The sequence below is a fragment of the Leopardus geoffroyi genome, chromosome C1 (genome assembly GCF_018350155.1).
Source record: "Leopardus geoffroyi isolate Oge1 chromosome C1, O.geoffroyi_Oge1_pat1.0, whole genome shotgun sequence".
NCBI classification, from domain to species: domain Eukaryota; kingdom Metazoa; phylum Chordata; class Mammalia; order Carnivora; family Felidae; genus Leopardus; species Leopardus geoffroyi.
This window is the reverse complement of record NC_059328.1, coordinates 94,458,090-94,466,976: the sequence shown is the minus strand read 5'-3', so window position 1 is coordinate 94,466,976 and position 8,887 is coordinate 94,458,090. Positions and strand designations below refer to the sequence as shown.

Below are 8,887 nucleotides of genomic sequence, written 5' to 3'. Positions count from 1 at the left end.
AGGAAAGGAGGGATGCGCTGAGTGAATGAGTACATTGAAAAAGATGAAAAGTATGGATGAAAGTTCTTTGAACTTGGCTGGAAATTAGTAACATTAAATTCTATTCTGACTCTGTCACTAAATGCTGGACTTTGGATGGAAGTTCCTTATACCTTGAGATACAGATATTATCATTCTATCTGTAAAATGAATGTATTAGTCCAGATAATCTTTTTTTTAATGTTTACTTCAACAAATATTTTTTTGAGTGACTACTAAGTGCCATGCACTGAGTTTTGAAGAAACAGATGCGATAGTACTAATAACCAGGGAATACCAGAGTTCTGATTCTAAAGGATGCCCTTTGTTCTCTGACTAGTTTTGTAAGTCCTGCTAAGTGTGGATGCTATTGGGCCACATTTAATTAAAGCCAGAAGTGAGAAGCCTGTCCTATTTTGAGATACAACAGATAAAAGACTTGCATCACATGTGGCCTTTTGCAATCAGAAGTATGAACATTTTAGTGCATCTCACCCACTGCCGCCTCTTGTGCATTTGTGTTGTGTGGAAAGTATGAGTGAACAAACAACGGAGAACCTACTCCAGGCAAGACCAGTAATTGAGTACTTTCCGCATATATAATCTCACTTAACTCTCCTAGCATGTGACTCAGATATTATTTTCTTTATTGTATGGGTGAGAAACTGACACAGCGGTCAAGTGGTTTTGTCAAGGGCACTTTATTTTTTTTCAATGTTTTTATTTATTTTTGAGAGACAGAGACAGAGACAGAGAGTGGGGGCAGGGCATAGAGAGAAGGAGACACAGAATCTAAAGCAGGCTCCAGACTCTGAGCTGTCAGCCCATGACATGACCTGAGATCATGAGATCATGATCTAAGCTGAAGTTGGACGCTTAACTGACTGAGCCACCCAGGCGCCCCAAGGGCACTTCAGCTCCAGATAGTTTGAATCCCAGGCTAAAACCCTTTCTGCTGTACTACAGCACATCTTAACATTAGCTTGTTCTGAACAACATAATGGATAAACACACTCAAATCGTAGGCTTTTTCTGAAAGCTAATCTTTGACAACAGCATTTGGCAGGAAGCTCTGTTCACATGCATGTTGAGGATGGTATCCTACATGTGGATTCCTAAATTCAAATGGAGTGTGATGGGGGTGGGAAATGAGGACACTTTATCTCTCTATATCTATTATCTTACCTTAATTTACATTATATTATATATCCCCAATTTACATTTACATGAACTGTAAATAAACTGATATGTATTATATGTGATTATACATCTGTTCATTTCAGTGACTATATAAACAGTGTGCTTCAGTTGAAATTGTTTTAGCATTTCTAGCTGTGCATACCCATGTATGTAGCTCAGTCATGAGGCATTCTAGGACCTCAGTAGACTGGTAAGGATATAAAAGGAAGCCAGGAATGATGGGATTTGAAGCTGGGGGAATAAATTCAGCTTTAGGACAAGTCCCAAAGGAGGGTGGTCAACTTGTAAAATAATAAAGTTCTAGGGGAAAGAATGAAATCTGGGTACAAGCTGGGGAAGCCTCATTATTCATGGGGTCCAAACCAGTGGAAGATGCAGGGCTATAGGACTGGTGATGGCAATCCTGGTAGTCAGAGAAGCTATGAAGTTCCAAGAAACCCATATGGCATAAATAAGAATTCCAGCCTCTGGCAGGTTTCAGACTTTGGGGAGCCTACTAAAGGCTAAAAGGACAGAGAGAATCTTAAACAAGCCAGTTGGGTTTCAGGGTAGGGCTTCAGTCTTAAAGAACAAAGTGGAGAGAACAGTAGCAAGTTAAGGTAGAGGCTTGATCCTATTGTCATGCAAAATATAGCAAGGGTCCAGAACTAGGCTGAAGGTGTGTAGGCAATGGGGGGATGGGGGTGGGAAGGGCATCCCAGTCGCCTTGGGCTTAGGACAACAAGGTAGATTCTAGACCCACCACCATGAGTAAGGGTAAGGGTGAGATTTCCTAATATATTCTGACAAGTTTGCTTAGAATTGGTTCAAGAACTGAATTGCCCTAGTGGTAAGCTTGAATGGGACCTGAGGATGGGGTGGTAGCAATGCAAAATGTTAGTTTCCCAACTAGAGTGGCGTCATTGTGGTTACTACAAGAATACACACAAAACACACTAAAGTATTCAAGGGTGATAGGCAATTTATTTTTGAAAATTATTGGCAAATAATTTTGGCAACTTATTTTCAAATGGTTAAGAGAAGAGTTCTTTGTAGGGCACTTTTAACTCTTTGAAAAGTTGCAATTGGATCCAAAATAAAAAATATATAGAAGTCACATTGTCTAGTTGGGGGGGGGGGGGGAAATAACTGAGTTATCCTGAGTGGAGACTATAAATAAAGATTTTCAATACTTACAGCTATGTTTTGGTCGGCAAAGTCTGACACATCACAACATGTTTTAGTTTTATTTGCATTCGTTTTATAACCAAGTAATATATCCATTGCATTTTCTTAGGTATGATGAAGTCCCCAAAGAATTGCATTCATATTCTTTTGTCATTACAGTACTCAGTATTAATTGGTTCATCGTGGGCCTCTATATGCTTTCATTAATATCATTGCCATTGTCATGAAAAGTCAATAAAATGGTAATATCATTCGACAGACATGTTGAGTTGCTCTGTCAACATCACTGCAAAACCAATGACAAAGTAATCACACTGTAACATTTTGTCTGTAGATTAATAAAATATGCTTTGGTTTGCACCAGATTGGCAATACAAAAAAAAAAAAAAAAAAAAAACCTTGCTCAAAACCTCGATCTATTTCAGTAGATTCCTGTAAATGTCTGCTGAAGTTTTACAGTTGCATGTCAATTTATGGTCAACAGTTCATATTAATATCAACTCAGTCATGTGACTAAAACCACCCCTTTTATCTCTCCAAATTAATTTTATTGTGGTTCACCCATAGCCTCACAACAAGTACTTCACACAAGGAACGTGAAGAAACACAAGGAGTTTTCTAGATATTTGTAAACACTCTTCAGGGCGCCTGGGTGGCTCAGTCGGTTGGGCGGCCGGCTTCGGCTCAGGTCATGATCTCGTGCTCCGTGAGTTCGAGCCCCGCGTCGGGCTCTGTGCTGACAGCTCAGAGCCTGGAGCCTGTTTCAGATTCTGTGTCTCCCTCTCTCTGACCCTCCCCTGTTCATGCTCTGTCTCTCCCTGTCTCAAAAATAAATTTTAAAAAGCGTTAAAAAATAAATAAATAAGCATTCTTCATCACGTCCACTTTGAGAAAAACCATGGTGAAAGTATTATGTGTAATGGACCTCTTGCTAGAAGAAAGTTAATACGTTTGGCAGTGATCTAAAACCATTCAATTGTCTCTACAAATGTTAAGATTCCCATCTGCCAACAAATAATTGGTACATACAGAGGGCTCTACCGCTTGTCTCATTAATCGCACAGCTCATCTATGATTAGGAGTGTGACTGCCTGATTTTTCAATGCATTAACCAGAACGAGCAAAAGCCATGCAGGTATTCCAGTGTCTGTACTCTCTCCTACCCAGAAGCTTAAGAAGAAACACGGGACTTATTTAAATGCTTGGCCTAACATAATACTTGTATCTCTTCGGCTGCCATACTTTCTGACAGAATTCCAGTCTTCTCTGAATAGAAGTTATTTTCTGAAAATCGCCCTGCCATGTGAGAACACAGACTAGACTGCTGGTTCATTCTGAGAGCCATCTTAACCCCAGGCAGAACCTGTATCTGCATCTATTTCTAGAATAACCTCTTCCCTGTGTCTAGCATCTTTCTTCTTAAAAATGGTACAAATTCAAGAAAGCGCATTTTATAGCCTTGGTGATGAGGTACAGGACTAACACCTTTGTCACGGTCTATCCATCAGATTTTAGTGAATAAGGATTTATGCTTCGTGATTGTTTTTCTTAAATTATATTACTCAAAAATCATTTATCATATACCTGCACAATATCGGAGACTGGAAATACACAGATGAATGAGACAAGCCCTCTAACCCTCGCAAAGGTGGTCTAGGGATGGGCTTGTGAATGTGGGCTTCGTTCGAATCCCGGTTCTTCCATGTCCTAATTCTGTATGATCTTGCAGAAGTGACTTTTCCCACCCTACACTATTTGTCCAGGTGTAGAATGGTACAGCAGTCATATTGCCTACCCACAGGGCTGTTGGAGATTACTGCATATAAAGTGCTTAGCAGAGTCCTGGCTTATTACTGTGTGTTCACTGCTCAATATGTTAGCTATTAATAGGAGTTCACACTCTCATAGGGACACAGATCATCACATACACACTAAATATAGTACAGTAAAGCCCTCTTATGGAACTCGGAACAAAATGCGATAGTACTTCTGATGAGAAAGAAAATCATGAATTCCTTTATAATCACTTTTGCTGAGTTTCTTTGAAGTGGTAAACATGGCTGACCGGGAGGGTGGGGGTGTCAGAAGAGTTGACATCTAAGCTGGGCCTTGAAGACTGAATTCGCCAGTGGGTAAAAGGTGGAAAGGGTGTCCAGTGAGTGAGAGCATGAGCAGATGCATGGCTGTGTGCAAGGGGGTGGCTGGCATGTCCAAGGACCAGTAAGTGGTGTGGAAAGAACACAGAAGATGGCTGCCAGAAGGTCAGGTCAGCACCAGGGTTCAGCCGTCATGGCAGCATTAGACAGCAATGTGACCAAATCTATGTTTTACAGAAATAACTCAGCTACTTCCTGGTGATGAAATACATAAAAGAGAGACTGGAGGCAGGGAGCTTGTTATGAAATGGAGAGCCTGAACTGGGACAGTGGCAGTGAGAATGAAGAGGTGAGGACAGAACTTGAGAAGGACTTGGATGGAGAAGGGAAAGCACTTAGTGACCAACTGGATGTAGGGGGCAGAGGAGAGATTGAGGGATGACTTTGTATTCCAGCATGAAGTACGAAAAACAGGAAGAGGAACAACGTTGGAGAGAAAGATAATGAGTTCAGTGCTATAAATATTAAGTTTGGGGTCTCATCAGGAAGAATATCTAAGTAGGCAGTTCAGAATAAAATTCCAGAGTTCAGGACAGACCCATCCAGGAGGGTAGAGAAAGAGGAAGTGACACTTAAAAAACAAATTAATGCATATCTGCACAGCCTAGTTGGTTCTGGGAGAGAGAACCAGAACTGGACAGATAATTCTCCAAAATAACCCCTCTATACCAGCAAACTGATTCACTCACTGGACCTTACTATGCCTCGTGCGTTCGCTCTGCACCTTTCTTTCCACCATTCAACACATACTGATTAAGCGCCTCTTGTGTGTCAGGTATTAGTCTAGATTTTGGTGACATACAAGTAAAAAAGTCAATACCCTGCCGCTGGGGAGTTTATGTTTTAGTGCAGGAGATCGTCAATAAGCAAGTGACCAAATAAATGGAAAATATAAATTCAAAGAAATAAATAGAGTAAGGAAAAATAAAGCAGGTAAGAGATTAGAAAGTTACCAAGGAGGGGAAGGAAGGGGAACTCTTTGAAATCAGCCGGTTGTGGTCTGGGAAATTATCCCTGATGAAGAGACATTTTCTTTTATTTTTCATTTATTTAAATTTTATTTATTTTTGAGAAAGAGAGAGAGAGTGCACAAGCAGGGAGGGGCAGAGAGAGAGGGAGACACAGAATCCGAAGCAGGCTCCAGGCTCTGAGCTGTCCGCACAGAGCCCGACGCGCGGCCCGAACCCAAAAACCGCAAGAACATGACCCGAGCTGAAGTCGGACACTTAACAGACTGAGCCACACAGGCGCCCCAAGATATTTTACATGGAGACCAAAAGTAATGGAGAAAAGCCATGCGAAAACCTGCAGTGTTTCTGGCAGAGGGAAGACAAGTACAAAGTCCCTTGAGGTAGGAACCAGTTTAGTATGAATGAGAAACAGCCAGTAGCAGCTTGGCTAGAAGGGACCAAATAGTCACAGGGCAGCTTGTGACATTTCTGGCACAATGCTGTTGTAAAGATTTCACAAACTTGTATCCTGTCTTTCCAACTCCATGTAAGTCTTTTGAGGGCAAGCTCCTCATTCAAACTCCATACACCGATGCCTTGCACATAGCAGGCGGGGTTTCTTTTTCATTCATTTATCTATCATTGTAATTAGTGGTAACTTCTAGACCTGCCTTGCCCCACTCTCCAACACTTCTGGACTAACTCCAGAAGCTGCTAACCATCTGGCAGACCGTCGGCAAGCTACTCCTAGTACTGTTGTGACCAGTAAGAAACTCAAGCCATGTCCAGAGCAACACAGAAAGCCCAAACCAAGATTCACCCTTGGTGCTTGCAAACCTGATGGTTTTATTTAGGGTCTGCTATTGAGGACTTGAAATATGAGGAAAATCTGCACATGCTCAGAGACGCTGTTGGCTTTGCCACATTTCTATGCTTAAACATTAGAATAATATTATTATTATCCCGCAGGGGTGTCATGTGGATTAATGAGACATTTTCAAATCACTTTGAGCTACTCCACTGGGGGTACTAAATAAGTGGCACGTATTCCTCCTGAAGTGCTATTTTTGACATTGATTTGTTGTGATGGGTTCTGCTGTCCAACAGGGCTGGAATTCGCCCACCAACTCATTTCCTATAAACAATAGACCAGCTGTCAGAAGGCAGTGGTTTTCGGTTCAAATAAATATGAATTGAAGTGAACTAGTCAGCAATCAGAAGCAAATAGGCTGCTGTTAGAAATCTAATATTTATTAAGCACTCACAGTGATCAACTCAAGAGTTTCACAGTGTGATACAGTAGGGCGAACACTGGATTTGGAAATGGCCCAAGATTTTAGGCTCGGCTCTGCCCCTAACTAGCTGTGCGGGCTTGAACAAATTGCCTGGCTTCTCTGGGCCTCAAAGTAAAGGCTGTCCTAAGAAGCTCATAATGAGTCTTCCAGAGAAGGCAAATACATGAAAGGAATGGAAAGAGTCGTTTCTGAAGGAAAGATACTTCACAGCAGGGAGAAGCTTGTGACCATCCATCACAGGACCATCCTCTGTTCTGGTCTCCCTTGCCATTGATTAATATTAATTCCAGTACTGATTCCTGCAAATGGAGAAATAAATCACTTTCTAGGTCAGACATAGAAGTGCATGAAACATTTGGTCTTTAAAAATAGGGTCCTTGCCTTTCTACGAGCCAACCTTGCAGCAAGCCGGCTGTCTTATTCTTAGCTTTAAATATATGAATGATTGATTATACCGCTACCCTAATCACCAGCTCAAAAACAGTGTTCTAGTTTTGTGAGACTGTTTTACCTAGTTGTCTCCTCTTACCATCTTACAACACATGTCACCGTCTGCAGTGCCTAGTACTGACCTAGAGGTGAAGTCAAAGATAAAAGGCCAGTAAAGAACATAAATGCTTGTTGTACCCAGAAGAGGCAGCGGTGGAATCTACAGCTGGGTAGATGCTCTATTACTCGGTGAAATAACCGAGTAATGTACACCTCGTGAGCTGTTTCCCGTCACTCTTCATCCCAGGAATCCCAGTGGACCTGGGTTCAGAAAGGAGAAATGTTGATACCCCAGAGCAGACAGAAATGCAAAGAATTGCTTATTGGGGAGTTCAGCAAACATACTGAGTTCCTACTATTTATCAGGCACTTTGGTAGTTGCTAGGGATATGAACTGGGTAAGACTTCGTCTCTGCCCTAGAGAGACTGGGTTGCAAGCGGTGGTAACTAGTGACCACAAATCGCAGTTACTGGCGGTAGAATTATTAGCTAAGGTATGATGGGTGAGGGAGTAGTCCAAACAGTTCCCTTTTGTAAGTGAGTCGAATGATACAATAGAAAATGCATTCTAAAGCCTAGGGTCGACTCTAAGTTGGAGTTGCTAAAATGTCTAGAAACAGAACAATCTCAAGAAAGAGTTTAGGTTCAAAGGGGATAAAACTGTTGTCCCCAGGCCAAAATCAAGCAACAGAGATACAAATTGCAGGCTGAATGTTCTCCCAGTGTAACAACTAGAGCGTGGCAAACCCTACCACAAAGCCAGCAACGTGGAACATTAAGTTGAGGGGTCTAGGTACCCATCTTGCTCCAGTCCTTCCCACGACAGACTTCGGACGAGATGTGAATTTCTCTTCTCCTCTTCCTCTCCTGTGCCCACCGACAGGAAACCTTGCTCTTCTTTAAAGACCTCTCTGCCCTCGCCAATCGCAACCAGGAACTTGGTCCTTGATTCTTCCCAAGGGCTGAAATCTCAGCCATTAACATTAGGGAGAACTAGTCTCTTGCTACACAGCAAAGTCCCTGAATGCCTTTAATGACTCATTTTCTTCAGACTCCGGGTGCGAAACTCATCAGCACCCATTACTCCGTTGGGCTTCTCATGCACAGAGGAGCTAAATTGTTCAGAGCGCTCCAGGCCTGGCGGTCTTCCAGCTTCAGTGGGCTCAGGGTGTGGGCAGCAGACTGGCCTCTTCCCCCAGGGCGCCCACCGGGCCTGTCACTCCCTCGCTCCACCACGCTCCGGGCCCGGAGCGCATCTCCGTCCTCCCTCCTCGCCCCCCCCCCCCCCGGCCCCACGGAGCCCTCCTTCCCGGGCGGGCCCAGGCGGCGCGTGCAGGACGAGAAGGCCGCCGCTCGCGGGGCGGCGGGGTGGCCCAGGCCGGCCGAGAAGCCTCGCGGGCCGGACGCGAGGGGAGCACTGACCGGGGGCCGGATTCCCCGAGGGCCGCCTCGGCCCGCCGGGGGCTCGAGGGCACGCGGAGGCGCAAAGCGAAGGCCACGAGCGGCCACAAGGGGTGAGGCGGCGGGTGGAGAGGGGCCGGGCCCGCGGCGCTGTGGGGAGCGGGGCGCGCGCCCGCGCGGTGGGCGGGCATCCTGAGGGGCCGCGGAGGGG

General features: G+C 44.0%; 1 long non-coding RNA gene across 1 annotated transcript; it reads right to left on the bottom strand.

Annotated features, from left to right (window-relative positions):
* Positions 1-6,721: 6,721 nt before the first annotated feature.
* Positions 6,722-8,814, bottom strand: LOC123598422. Its single transcript, XR_006712593.1, has 2 exons — positions 8,028-8,814; positions 6,722-7,085 (listed from the first exon to the last, which is right to left on the bottom strand). It is a non-coding gene; the product is annotated as an uncharacterized LOC123598422 (long non-coding RNA).
* Positions 8,815-8,887: the final 73 nt, after the last annotated feature.